Source organism: Capsicum annuum, chromosome 3, assembly GCF_002878395.1.
Source record: "Capsicum annuum cultivar UCD-10X-F1 chromosome 3, UCD10Xv1.1, whole genome shotgun sequence".
In the NCBI taxonomy this organism is placed as follows: domain Eukaryota; kingdom Viridiplantae; phylum Streptophyta; class Magnoliopsida; order Solanales; family Solanaceae; genus Capsicum; species Capsicum annuum.
The window spans coordinates 225,425,221-225,440,337 of NC_061113.1; the positions used below are offsets into that span (position 1 = coordinate 225,425,221).

The window sequence follows — 15,117 nt, forward strand, 5'->3', positions numbered from 1 at the left end:
CATATCATCTACATATAAACATACAATGACTTGGTGATTTGGAGTGTCTTTAATATAAACACATTTATCACATTCATTTATTTTGAATCCGTTTGCCAACATAGTTTGGTCAAACTTCGTATGCCATTGTTTGGGTGCTTGCTTTAGTCCATACAATGACTTAATAAGTTTACACACCTTGTTTTTCTTTTTTGGAACCATAAAATCCTCAGGATGTTCCATGTAAATTTCTTTCTCTAATTCTCCATTTAGGAAAATGGTTTTCACATCCATTTGATGGATTTCAAGATCATATACCGCAGCCAAGGCAATTAACATTTGAATCAATTTTATCCTTGTTACTAGAGAGTATGTATAGAAGTAATCAGTGCCTTCTTTTTGTTTGAATCCTTTTACTACAATTCTTGCCTTGTATTTGTCAATAGTACCATCCGCTTTCATCTTCTTTTTGAAAATCCGTTTAGAACCTAAAGGTTTATTTCTGGGAGGAAGATCAACCAATTCTCATGTATGGTTGCTTAATATTGAATCAATCTCACTATTGACTGCCTCTTTCCAAAAGGATGAGTCTGACGACGACATCGCTTCTTTAAATGTTTGAGGCTCACTTTCTAGGAGAAATGTTACAAAATCTGATCCAAATGTAGTAGAAGTTCTTTGACGTGTACTACATTTTGGATTCTCTTCATTATGTACATTCTCACTTGGTTCATCTCGAGGTTGTTTAGACCCTCCACTATACTGTTCATGTCTAATTTTATACGGGTAAATATTTTCAAAGAATTCAACATTATCTGATTCAATTACCGTATTTTCATTTGTATCCGGATGTTTGGATTTATGAACCAAAAATCGACATACTTTACTTCTTTTAGCATATCCTATGAACACACAGTCCACAGTCTTAGGTCCTATCTTGACCTTCTTAGGCATAGGAACTTGGACTTTTGCTAGACAACCCCACACTTTAAAATATTTCAAGTTGGGTTTTCTTCCTTTCCATTTTTCATAAGGAATTGATTGTGTCTTACTATGGAGAACTCTATTGAGTATACGATTGGTTGTAAAGATAGCCTCCCTCACAAGCTTTGCGGTAAACCGGAACTTATAAGCAAGGCATTCATCATTTCTTTCAAAATTTGTTTTTTTCTTTCCACAATTCTATTAGATTGAGGTGAATATGGGACAGTAGTTTGATGGACAGTTCCATTCTCTACACATATTTCGGCGAAAGGAGATTCATATTCTCTGCCCCTATCACTTCTTATCATTTTTATCTTTTTATCTAACTAATTTTCAACTTCAGTTTTATATTGCCTAAATGCATCTATTGCTTTATCCTTACTATTTAGCAAATAGACATAACGGTATCTAGTGCAATCGTCAATAAAAGTTATGAAATACTTTTTCCCACCACATGATGGTGTTAACTTCATATCACAAATGTCAGTGTGTACTAAGTCTAAGGGATTGGAATTCCTTTCAACAGACTTATAAGGATGTTTTGCATACTTTGATTCCACACATGTTTGACACTTTGATTTATTGCACTCAAAGTTCGGCAGAACTTCTAAGTTAATCAGTTTTCGTAGTGTTTTGTAATTAACATAGACTAAACGTTCATGCCATAAATCATAAGACTCAAGCAAATAAGAAGAATTTGAAATTTTATCTATTTCAACATTCAGTACATTTATCTTATAAAGGCCCTCGGTGAGATAGCCTTTTCCTACATACATTTCTCCTTTGCTAATTACAATTTTTCTAGAAATGGTTACACATTTGAATCTGTTCTTGTCTAGAAGTGAAACAGAAATTAAATTCCTACATAACTCTAGAACATATAAGACATTGTTAAGTGTCAAAACCTTTGCTGAAGTCATTTTCAAGCATATTTTCCTGTTCCTTCTACCTTAGCAGTAGCGGAGTTAGCCATGTAGATCATTTATTCTACTTAATCCGGAGCAAATGACGAAAACAACTCTTTGTTGGGACATACATAGCGAGTGCACCAGAATCCATCCATCATTCGCGAGGATTTCCCACCAAGTTGCATTCTGAGAACATAGCACACAGATCATCGCATTCTTTATTGGATTCAATCATATTTGCTTGATTCTTTTTCTTTCCTTTCTTAGGGCCTCGACAATCCGTGGACTTGTGTCCAATCTTGCCGCAATTGAAGCATTCTCCCTTGAATTTCTTCTTGGGTTGATTCCTTCCTTGTTCAACTTTCTTCCTTTTTTTAGAATTGTTTGGGTCATCTTCCACAATATGTGCTCTATTAATTGCAAAATTCCCTTTTGACCTTCTCTCGACAGCTTTATTTTCCTCTTCAATACGTTGTCAGACAATAAGATCTTCGACAGTCATCTCCTTGCGTTTATGCTTCAAGAAGTTTTTATATTCTTTTCACATCGGTGGTAGTTTCTCAATTATCGCTACTACTTGGAAAACATCATTCACAATCAAACCTTCCGCTAGAAGATCGTGGATGATTACTCGCAATTTCTGCACTTGAGAGACAACCGATTTGCTATCTATCATTTTAAAGTCCAAGAACCTGGCAACAAAGAATTTCTTTATTCCCGCATCCTCTGTCTTGTATTTTCGTTCTAGTGCCCCCCATAATTCCTTCGATGTCTTAGTCCCACTATAAATATTGTAGAGGTCGTCTTGGAGACCACTCAGTATATAATTTCCACAAAGAAAGTTTGAGTGTTTCCAAGCTTCTACAATCATGAGATGCTCTTTGTCTGAGGTTCCCTCGGGTACCTCAGGAGCATCCTCACTAGTGAACCTTTGAAGGCATAGAGTGGTGAGGTAAAAGAATATCTTTTGCTGCCATCTCTTAAAATCAGTGCCCACAAATTTTCTGGGCTTCTCCGCAGGTGCCATTGGTTGCAGAGCATTTGCTCAACTTCTGGATTATTTCTTAAGATTGTTATTTTGTATGTATTCGGGTAAAAGAATCTGTATATAAGCAACAGAAACTTCAAAGAAAGTTCAAGTTCAAGACAAGAACTTATGAAGTTTCTTAACACCTTCAACACTAGATTATGAATAATCTATCTTAGAAGTGTGTTACTATTCAGAAAAAGATGAAATAGAAATTTAGACCAAGTCCCCCGACTTCACGGAGTGTCCTTAAGGAATAACTCCCCTTACTGTACCCGAGGTTATGGAATTTTCCTCCCAGGATAAAATGACCTTCAATCCAAACAATAGCGGTATTTCAAATTGACGGATTCTACGAACTCACTCAACAGTTTGATTGATCACACAGAATATTTGAAGACAAGAAGAGTTTGTGTTTCAGAAAATTTTTCATGTCTAAACCTATGGATGAAAGCAGGTTTATATAGCCATAACATGCCTCTTCTAAAAAGTGCCAATGGTTCACTTAAAAAGGTGTAACCTTTCCTAAAAAATCATGTCTATTAGTCCAAACAGTGTGTATTTTCTGAACAAGCATACCTTTCCATGAATCAGTGTATCATTTTACTGAATGGTTGTACATCTTTTTGAAGCATCAGTTCATAACATTGCATCAGTTAGTTCGAAATAGTACATCAGTTCACTATATACATGCATACAAATGGAGGATAAAACACAGAAAAATTTTCTGCATTTCTGTCATTTTTCCTTTGGTATATTCGGATCAGATTTTGATCAAATAAATTTTGTCCAAAAAGATAGATCTCATCGATCGATCATTTGACAAATCCAAATCCAAATCCAAATCCAAATTTGAAGACGAGCCGAGCGAGCGACGAAGACGACGACTCGAGGCACCACATTGTTCTTGCCTCACTATCCATATAGAGTAAGTATTCTTTATTAAAAATACTTCAAAGTTCTCTTCTCCCACCAATGTGGAAGATTTAGTGAACTTTCTAATTTGGGAGTACACTTTCTAAATTAGTGTCTCTTTCCCTCTACCATTTTCTCTCCATTTTTCATTCACACTTCCTCCATACATATTGAACACAATAGGTTCATCATACTCCACTAGTTCCCCTGTATTCACAACCAAAGTTGAAGTCACTTTACACAAAACATTATGGGATTAACATGTCTGAAAGTAAACAAACAAGTCTTACCATCACTAATGGCAAGAACCATTGTACCATCCATTACTATAGGTATCCTATTGATTGTAATAACAATACTGTTCATAAATCCTGTCCTGAGATTTCTGCAAGATCATATCAGTGGCATTGCCAATCAATGCAGAAGCTTCGTCAAATACCAAAATCTTGCTTTTCTTCAAAAGAGTACGTCCCAAAACAGAAAAATCGCTGCTGCCCCATGCTCCATTTTAATCCATCTTCCGGAACTGTAATGACTCCATAATGGTTGGACAAAAACCAACAGATAAACTAATCAGTCCTGCATTCAGAGAGCTTACCCAATGAGTCAAGTCCATTTTCTAGTTCTTTAACAACCTCTTTTAGATGACATTTTGCAAGAACCTTTCCTATTGAAGATGAGAATTAGAAAAACAAACCAAAAGATCACTTTTGATACAATACACATTCTTTTATTTAATGCAAAAAAACAAAAATGACACAACGCGTAATAAACTAATATTACCTTCCATATTTCCCCATCAGTATGTCGACTTACGGGGTCCAAGTTGTATTTACTGTTCCATTAACAAGTGTAGGGTCCTGAGGTATAATCCCAAAATGGGACCTTAGATCATGAAGGCCGATTTTAGAAACGTCAATTCCATCTACCAAAATTATTCCACCTGTTGGATCTACTAATTGAAATAATGCACCAATGAGTATTGTCTTTCCACTCCCAATCGGACCAACAATGCCAATTTTCTGACCTCCTTCAATTGTATAACTGGCCCCCTTAAGTACAAACGGGACATCTTTCCTATATCTTATCTGCTTTGAATTACACTAATTTTGAATATGCTAAATATAAGAAATTGGGGTGGTTAGATATAATTTACCTGCAGATCTTGAATTCAACTTTATGTTTGGTTCAATTAGTGTGAATGGAAAATGGAGGGACACAACCTTTTATAAAAAGCCATATTATTTTGAAAAAGGAGTGGTTGTTCAGATAGTTGTGTCTGTTCAGAAAAAGACGCAATGTTTCTAATGAAAAGACATGACTCTTCCAAAGGATACACCTTTTCGGATAAACCATTGCCACCTTTCAGAAGGGGCACTTAATGGCTCCATATAATCCTGCATTTATCCACAGGTTTAGGTATAATTTTTTTTTCTAAAATACAAATTCTTCTTGTCTTCAAAATATTTCGTGTGATCAATCAAATCGTTGAGTGAGTTCGAAGAGATTCCAATTGTTTGAGGTACCGCTACAGTTAGTTTATTTGGCCATTTTATCTTGGGAGAAAGATTCCATAAACTCGAGTACAGTGAGAGCAATTATTCCTTAAGGACACTCCATGAAGTCGGGGGACTTAGCCTTAAAAATTTTGTTTCATCTCATTTCTGAAAATTAACATACTTCTTGGATAGATTATTCGTAATCTTGTGTTGAAGGTGTTAAAGAACTTCATAAGTGTTCTTGTCTTAGACTTGAACTTATATTGAAGTTATTGTTGCATACATATGCAGATTCTTGTACCCGAAAATGTTGAAAAACAGCAATCTTAAGGAATAATGTAAAAAAAAATAATTTTTTTTGCTTGTTTGGTGAAATTTTCTTTTCACGAAAGTTTTTTTTTCGGAATCTGTATTGCTTGATTTCTGGGGATTAAAGCTTTTAACTTTCTACTCCGTTTGAACTTAACTAGTGATTTGAAGACTTAAAATCTTTATCACAAGTTAAAGATCACTTGGTTGCCGATTGGAAGTTATAAAAACTTTATCGTTAAACTAGAAACAAGAGATGTTTAAAGTTGCTACAACTTTATTAGTAGTATTTTGACATACTAATGGTTCTATTTTGTTGTGACAGGAAAATGACGACTGATAGTCAAATGCATGATGTTGGAACGACTATGGCAGCAACTAGTATTGCCACGATGAGTCGTACTAATGCTCCGCAAGCTATGGCACCAGAGGAGAAACTCGGAAAGTTCGTTGGTATAGACTTTAAGAGATGGTAGCAGAAAATGTTCTTCTACCTCACAACTCTCTGTCTTCAAAGGTTCACGGTTGAGGAAGCTCCGGAGGTGCCCGAGGGAACCTATGAAAAATAATGCTTCATGATTGTGGAGGCTTGGATACAGTCAGATTTCTTTTGCAGAAATAATATCTTGAGTGGTCTCCAAGATGACCTTTACAATGTGTATAGCGGAACCAAGACTACAAAAGAGTTATGGGGAACACTAGAACGGAAGTACAAGACGGAGGATGCCGGAACTAAAAAGTTCTTTGTTGCAAGATTCCTGGAGTACAAAATGATAAACAATAAGTCTGTTGTTTCCCAAGTGCAGGAACTGCAAGTAATCATCCATGATTTCCTAGCGGGAGGTATGATTTTGACAAATACCATTGTTGAACAATTTAAAAATGTTCTTAGTATTCACATGAACTTTATTGTAAGTTTAATTGTGAATGAAGCGTTTCAAGTAGTGGCAATAATAGAGAAGCTACCACCTATGTGGAAAGACTTCAAAAACTATTTGAAACACAAATATAAGGAGATATCAGTCGAAGATCTGATTGTATGACTACGCATTGAAGAAGATAATAAGGCTGCGGAAAGAAGGTCAAGAGGCAATTCTGCAATGAGTTGAGCAAACATTGTAGAAGATGACCAAAACAACTATAAAAAGCGAAAGAAGACTAGAAAAGAAAACAATCAACCCAAGAAGAAATTGAAGGGAAAGTGCTTCAACTGTGGCAAGATTGAGCACAAGTCTACGGATTGTCGTGCCCCAAAGAAAGGAAAGAAGAAGGACCAAGCAAATCTGGCTTAGTCTAAGAAAGAAATAAATGATTTGTGTGCTATGCTTTCCGAATGCAACTTGGTGGGAAATTCTTACGAATGGTCGATGGATTCTGGTGCAACCCGCCATGTTTGTTCTAACAAGGAGTAGTTTTCGACATTCGCTCCGACTCAAGTAAAAGAAAAGATCTACATGGAAAACTCCGCTACTGCAAAAGTGGAAGAAATAGAAAAAGTGTGCTTGAAGATGACTTCCATCAAAGTGTTGACACTTAACAATGTCTTGTATGTTCTTGAGTTGCGAAAGAACTTTATTTCTGTTTCACTTCTAGACAAGAACGGATTCAAATGTATATTTGTTTTGAAGAAATTGTACTTTGTAAAGGAGAAGTATAAGTAGGAAAAGGCTACCTCAATGAGGGCCTATTCAAAATGAATGTAATGAATATTAAATCAATGAAAGTTCAGATTCTTCTTACTTGCTTGAGTCTCCTAATTTGTGGCATGAACGATTAGGTCATGTTATTTATAAAATACTACAAAAACTGATTAACTTAGAAGGTTTGCCAAACTTTGAGTGCAACAAATCAAAGTGTCAAACTTGTATAGAATCAAAGTATGTTAAGCATCCGTATAAGTCTATTGAAAGAAATTCCAATTCCTTAGACTTAATCCATACTGACATTTGTGATATGAAGTCAATATCATCACGTGGTGGGAAAAAGTATTTCATAACTTTTAGTAACGATTGAACTACATATCGTTATGTCTACTTGCTAAATAGTAAGGATGAAATAATAGATGCGTTTAGGCAATACAAAACCGAAGTTGAAAATCAATTAGAGAAAAAGATCAAAACTATAAGAAGTGATAGGGGCGGAGAATATAAATCTCCCTTCATCGAGATATGTGTAGAGAATGAAATTGTCCATCAAACTACGACCCCATATTCACCTCAATCTAATGGAATTGCGAAAAGAAAAACCGAACTTTGAAGGAAATGATGAATGCCTTACTTATAAGTTAAGGTTTAGCACAAAGCTTGTGGGAGGAGGTTATCCGTACAGCCAACCGAATACTCAATAGAGTTCCCCATAGTAAGACACAATCAATTCCTTATGAAAAATGGAAAAGAAGGAAACCCAACTTGAAATATTTCAAAGTGTGGGGGTGTCTAGCAAAGATCCAAGTTCCTATGCCTAAAAAGGTTAAGATATGACTTAAGACAGTGGACTGCGTGTTTATAAGATATGCTAAAAGGAGTAAAGTATGTCATTTTTTGGTTCATAAATCCCCCGGATATTAATGAAAATACGGTAATTGAATCAGATAATGCTAAATTCTTTGAAAATATTTATCCATATAAAACTAGACATGAACAGTCTATTAGAGGGTCTAAACGACCTCGAGATGAACCAAGTGAGAATGTACATAATGATGAGAATCCAAGAAGTAGTACACATCAAAGAACGTCAACTTTGTTTAGATCAGATTTTGCAACATTTCTCTTAGAAAATGAGCCTCAAACATTTAAGGAAGCGATGACATCTTTGGACTCATTTTTTTGGAAAGAGGCAATCGATAGTGAGATTGATTCAATCTTTAGAAAGCATATGTAGGAATTAGTTGATCTTCCTCCAGGAAACAAACCTTTAGAATCTAAATGGATCTTCAAAAGGAAAATGAAAGCGGATGGTACTATTGAAAAATACAAAGCAAGACTTGTTGTAAAAGGCTTCAAACATAAAGAAGGCCTTGATTACTTTGATACATACTCACCGGTAACAAGGATAACATCGAGTCGAATGTTAATTGCCTTGGCGGAGGTATATGGTCTTGAAATCCATCAAATGAATGTGAAAACTGCATTCCTAAATAGAGAATTGGAGGAAGAAATTTACATGAAACAACTTGAGGGTTTTGTGGTTCCAGGAAAAGAAAATAATGTGTGTAAACTTGTTAAGTCACTTTATGGACTAAAACAAGCACCTAAGCAATGGCATACAAAGTTTGACCAAACCATATTGGCAAATGGATTCAAAATTAATGAATGTGATAAATGTGCTTATATTAAAGACACTCCAAATCACCAAGTCATTGTGTGTTTATATGTGGATGATATGTTGATCATCAGTAGAGACATTTCTGACATAAATACAATGAAACAAATGCTCGAGAGAAAGTTAGATATGAAAGACCTTAGAGTTGCGGATGTGATCTTAGGGATAAGAATCCATAGAACTTCACAAAGGTTGGCATTGTCACAGTCTCATTATATTGAAAAGGTACTTGACAAATTCAAGAATATGGAATTCGGTATTGCCAAGACTCCATTGGACGTGAGCTTTGCACTTCGAAAGAATGAAGGTGAAAATGACTCACAGTTGGAGTACGTAAGAGTATTGGGATATTTAATGTATATAATGAACTGTACACGACCAGACATAGCATGCGCTTTAAGTAAGTTCAGTCAGTACACGAGTAGTCCTAATAAAACTCATTGGATAGCAATCAAAAGAGTTTTGGGATATCTTAAATACACTCAAGACTACGCTTTGCATTATAGTAAATATACAGCGCTACTTGAAGGATATAGTGATGCAAATTGGATCACCGAATCGAATGAAGTAAAATCCACGAGTGGATATATATTTACTTTCGATAGAGGAACGGTCTCTTGAAAATCATCCAAACAGACTTATATTGCTCGATCTACAATGGAATCTAAATCTATCAGATTAGATAAAGCCGGTGAAAAAGCAGAATGGCTCCGAAATTTCTTGGAAGATATTCCTTACTAGCCCAAACTAGTGGCACCAATATGTATACACTAAGATAGCCAAGTAGCAATAGGTAGGGCAGGGAGAATGATGTACAACGATAAATCTCGTCACATAAGATGGAGACATAATACTATTTACAACGATAAATCTCGTCACATAAGATGGAGACATAATACCATTCGAGAACTTCTTTCTAGTGGAATTATCACTATTGACTATGTGAAGTCAAAAGATAATATATCAGATCCACTTACAAAAGGCCTATCTAGAGAAGGAGTTGAGAGAACATCCAAGGGAATGGGTTTAAGTCCTAGGACAAGTCAGTATGGCGATAACTTTACCTAGCAGCCTGGAGATCCCAAGAGCTAGGTTCAAGGAGATCAAACAAAATTGTGTCTGACAGGTTCAACATTGTCAAATACCCAACTTATTCTCATGATGTAGATAATATTTAGTAAACAAGGATAAGACTTATAGTGTGAAGTCTTTTAATGATTATCTAAATTTGGCAGATTTGATCGAATAGTTTAATCTATAGGATCTAACGTTTAGAAATCACCTATGTGAGGGCGAAGTGGAAGCCGCTTCAAGGAGAATGTTAGTATAGGCCTATTCTCTAAGCTCTCATGAAACCAAAACGTGTTCATAGCTGAAAAGAACAAAACTGTAAGAACCATAGATGGTAAAAGGTTGGTTGTGTGACATGTATTGTCTAGGTGTACATTAAAGCTTGACGGTTCAAAGATATCAAATCTATCGATTGACCAAGTGCATCCTATGTATGTTTACTACGAAAAGTTCAAAGGGAAACCCACTTATCCAGATGCAATCAGTATTGTCTTGATGATCACATATTTGTCCGTAAAGTTTTACAAAGAATAGTCATTCCCCATTTATGTGGGGGATTGTTGGGTTCAATTGGTGTGAATGAAAAATGGAGGGATACAACCCTTTATGAAAAGACATATTGTTTTGGAAAAGGAGTGGTTGTTCAGATTCCATTAAAAAAAAAATACAATGTTTCAAATGAAAAGACATGACTCTTCCAAAGGATACACCTTTTCGGATGAACCATTGCCACTTTTCGGAAGGGGCACTTGACGGCTCTATACAAACCTGTATTTATCCACATGTTTAGGTATGAAAAAAAAATTCTGAAATACAAACTCTTCTTGTCTTCAAAATATTTCGTGTGATCAATCAAATCGTTGAGTGAGTTCGAAGAGATTCCAATTGTTTGAGGTACAGCTACAGTTGGTTTATTTGGCCATTTTATCTTGGGAGGAAGATTTCATAACCTCGGGTACAGTGAGGGGAATTATTCCTTAAGGACACTCCGTGAAGTCGGGGGACTTGGCCTTAAAAATTTTGTTTCATCTCATTTATGAAAATTAACATACTTCTTGGATAGATTATTCGTAATCTTGTGTTGAAGGTGTTAAAGAACTTCATAAGTGTTCTTGTCTTAGACTTGAACTTGTGTTGAAGTTATTGTTCCATATATATACAGATTCTTGTACCCAAAAATGTTGAAAACAACACTTTATGCCTTGTTGGCCACTCGATTGGTGGATGATTCTCGTTTACAATCTCAGGCGCTTCACTTAGAATGTGCATTTACTGGTGAGGTTTTTCTACAGAAATTATGTAATTTGCTAGCCTGCGTTGGTTTAGAATTGAAAAGACAAGAGATGTGTTTAAGGAAAGACCATAGGACAAAGCCATCCAAATGAATCCTGCAAAAGAATAATAGCCTGTTATCAGAAAACCTGTTCCGTTCAACATTGGCGAAAAGTAAAGGAAAGATAATACAAAAATTTTATCTAGTCCCAAGAATAACATTAATTCATCGCATGCCTGAACTTAAAGTCCATGCAAAGTGTTGAGGATGCAAGAACAATTACAATAATAGTTTCCAGTCGTTGAATCAACCAGTCATTTGCTGCAAAATTGTGGAAGAAGGGGCTGACATTTATATCAATTAGCTTCAAAGTCTTGACAGGAATAAATGTGAATATAGATAAAGATGACCGACTACTACAACATCCGCAGTTGACATTATATAAATCTTCATGCTAGACAAGGAAAGATAAAAAAATGCATGCATTTGACAAACAGTGGAAGATAAAAAACTAGACTATCGGAGTAAAAAAGGGTTGAAGACACCAAAGAAGACTAATCAGAATAGCAGGCAGAATCTAGAGGACAACAACAGCATGTGTCTAGGAAATGGTACAAACAGAAAGCACCACAAGAACTAATTTATGACGGTGACTATCCAGGTCAAAATCTCTACGTATCTTCTATGCTATTTTAAAAACAGCAAATATATGATAACTCCTCTTTGAAGTCTTTAAACATGCATTTCTACTGTATTATTAATCTAGAGCCACATGCTTCACGCACTTATGTTTTCTTGCCTTGTCTTTTTTCCTCCTTCAATATTTTAATCCTAAGGCTGGAACCATGGAAAATGGCTTTCAATTAGGTGAAAATATTCCTAGACTTAATTAGCGAATAAGCTTTAGTGGCTTTTAAAGTTTCAAACTTATTTTAATATTCCTAACTTAATTAAAAAGTCTATATAGCATGGAATCCATATGACAAGCTGCTAAACTTCCAACTACCTACTTAATATATTCGAGTTGAACAAACTAAGAACACATATTTTATGTAAAAGTATGTTCACACATGCTCTGTTGTCCTATTTTCTTTATTTCCTTTGCAAACACAATTCACATCAACTTAATTAGCAGTGCTCTTGTCACCTATATCATTTTCTTATATAATCAGCTATGTGCATTAACATAAAGAAAGCCAACAAGTCTTGTACTTTGTCACTTGCTTGTAATAGTACTCTCCTTGTAGCAATCCTGCAAGCGGAAAGAATAAATGTAAAAATAATAGAATCAGAAATTGAAGACCACATTCCAGCACTTTTTTAAAGACAAAGCAACAACAACTACATCTCGGCCTTGACCACTCATATCATAAGCAGATATCAGGTAAGTCCACAACACATCCCAAAACACCATCCGCTCAAACATTCGCATGGCCTCCGTCAAACATCCGTACCTGGCATACATATGAAATAAGATATTCTCAAGAGATAAATTTGGCCTGTGGGAATTCAATTAATCATTGAATTCCAAGAAAGGACGTGCCATTTAGGCATTTCATTAAGAACATAGTGAGCCTCCATTAAACACCCACATTTCCCATTCACAGCCACCAAATAATTCTCAATAAATAGGTCAAAATCAAGAACCCTCCTGCCAACAACATCATGAATCCACAGACTGTTGTGAGTTAAGGAAGAAGACGCAGTAAACAATAATAAAACAGTGAAAGGGAAATAAGATAAAGATAAAAAATAGTTATTCTATATTTAGCTAAGCATTTGTCATTCATTGCTTCAAAACAAGAACCATCCAATGCTTAAATAGCCAATAGAAAGAGTGGAGTACAAGTTTCAGCTCGCTCTCCTAGTACAAAAAGTTAAGTGCCGTTCAGTGGACCTAAAGTGCCCAATCACTCAAATATAATTGGCAATTGCAACATAATCAAAACTTGAACTTAAAACCTATTGGGACTAAATTGTAAATTAACTGAAGCTGAATTATTTAAGCTTCTAACTAACGTAACTGTTGACACCTAATTTTTGCCCTCCACGACTAAATTTAATTTCGAGCTTCTTGAGTTTTAAATTAAATCACAACATATATTTTATCTGAATAAGAATCTTTTCAAAGTATTTATTTGGGTAAACTTATCATATTAAGTAGCGATTATATATTATCGTATTCAGTTATACGAGATTATATAATTTTATTACTTAAATATTTATTTTACGGAGTATTGAATTTTTTATCAAGGATTATTTTGAAAATAAATTCAAATGATTAAAATTTTGATTTGAATATAATTTTACTCTAAAAAAATAATTTATTTGGATAAATATTTGTTTAGTTTTATCAAATCAAAAAGCTCAAGATTAAACAAGGTATTAATTCGTATCGAATCTCGTTTAAATTTAGTCAATTTATTAAATTTGATCATAATTGAAATCAAGTTGATCAAAATTGCGATGAAATTGATCAATTTGATATCCAATTTGGTTAAGATTTAAGTAAAATTGGCTAAAAAATTAATTTTATTTGTCCATTTTTTAAATTATCAAATTTCTACCCCTTTTTATTTTAAATTGGACCCATTAACATTCAGCAACAATAACATTTAAAGTTAGCCCAACCAGCCCAATCCCTCCCAAATAATATACAGCATCCTCAATAAGCCCAAAATCCCTCTGACCCGGCCTATATATTGATTCTTCTCCTCTTCAACACAAACGAACGACCACAACACCAATACGTCCTACAAGCATCAGCGAAAATGACGACATCGGTTTCTACCAACCAACAATTTCAATCGAACCAAACCCATTTCGAGAAGACCCAAACTGACCCGACCTTCTCCATACTCGTCATGTGCTCTCCCAGCACGGGTTTGTACGAGGAAAGCTCGGGAGTGTTCTAGAACGCATCTAGGTGTCGTCCCTCCAACGGATAATTCCACAAATTTTGGGTTAGTGGTACAATTCGGGTACATATTTGGACATTTTTTATTGGTTGAGAGGAGGATTAAGTTTTCCCAAAATCTTATTGGTTCACCCATCTAGGATTCTCTGAGGAAATCTGAATTGGGTACAATTTCTTACCTGTAAATTGGCTCCTAGGTTTCGAATTTCAAAAGAAAGGGGGACCCCAACTCAACCTTCTATACAAAGATCTTTAGGGTCATTGTTTGGGGGGTCTTCTTCTCAGGGAAGGTTTGAGGCTTTGAGGTTGGAAATTCTGAGGGTTCAAATTTTTTTTTTAATTTTTAGAGGATTTTTATTTTTGGTTTGCTTCTTGTAATACCCCAGAAAATTTTTTGTTGAAATTTTGTGCGTAAATGCATTGGGTTCTATCTTCTAGAATGAATTATAAATTTTCTGTGCAAAATGTCTTAGATTATGACCCACCAATGCGTAGAGTATCAAATAATCTTTCCAACGATATATGGATCATCCAAAACGGACACCCAAACGACGAGTTATGAACATTCCGATCGAACCATGAATAGTAGTAAACAGTAAAACGTGCAGGAAAAAGTACCGAGGCCTGGCATATTTTTGCTCCAACTTTAAACAATAATAACTACTTGTACATAATGATCTGGGTGATCTACTATATATCAACGGAAAGCACTTCGAGTCCTCTTTCCAATGAAATTGGTTTCATCCAATTTGTCTATCGGAGCAAAATGTTATGGTCGATCTACTTCAGCCTATCAAAAGTGAATTTTTGGGTCAACTTGAAACGATCATAACTCCTCATACACAATGATCTGGGTGAGATACTATATATCAATGGAAGGATATGAGAGTTCTCTTTCTAATGAAATTGATTTC

General features: G+C 35.2%; 1 pseudogene; it reads right to left on the reverse strand.

Annotated features, from left to right (window-relative positions):
- Positions 1-3,916: 3,916 nt before the first annotated feature.
- LOC124896820 lies at positions 3,917-14,273 on the reverse strand (annotated as a pseudogene).
- Positions 14,274-15,117: the final 844 nt, after the last annotated feature.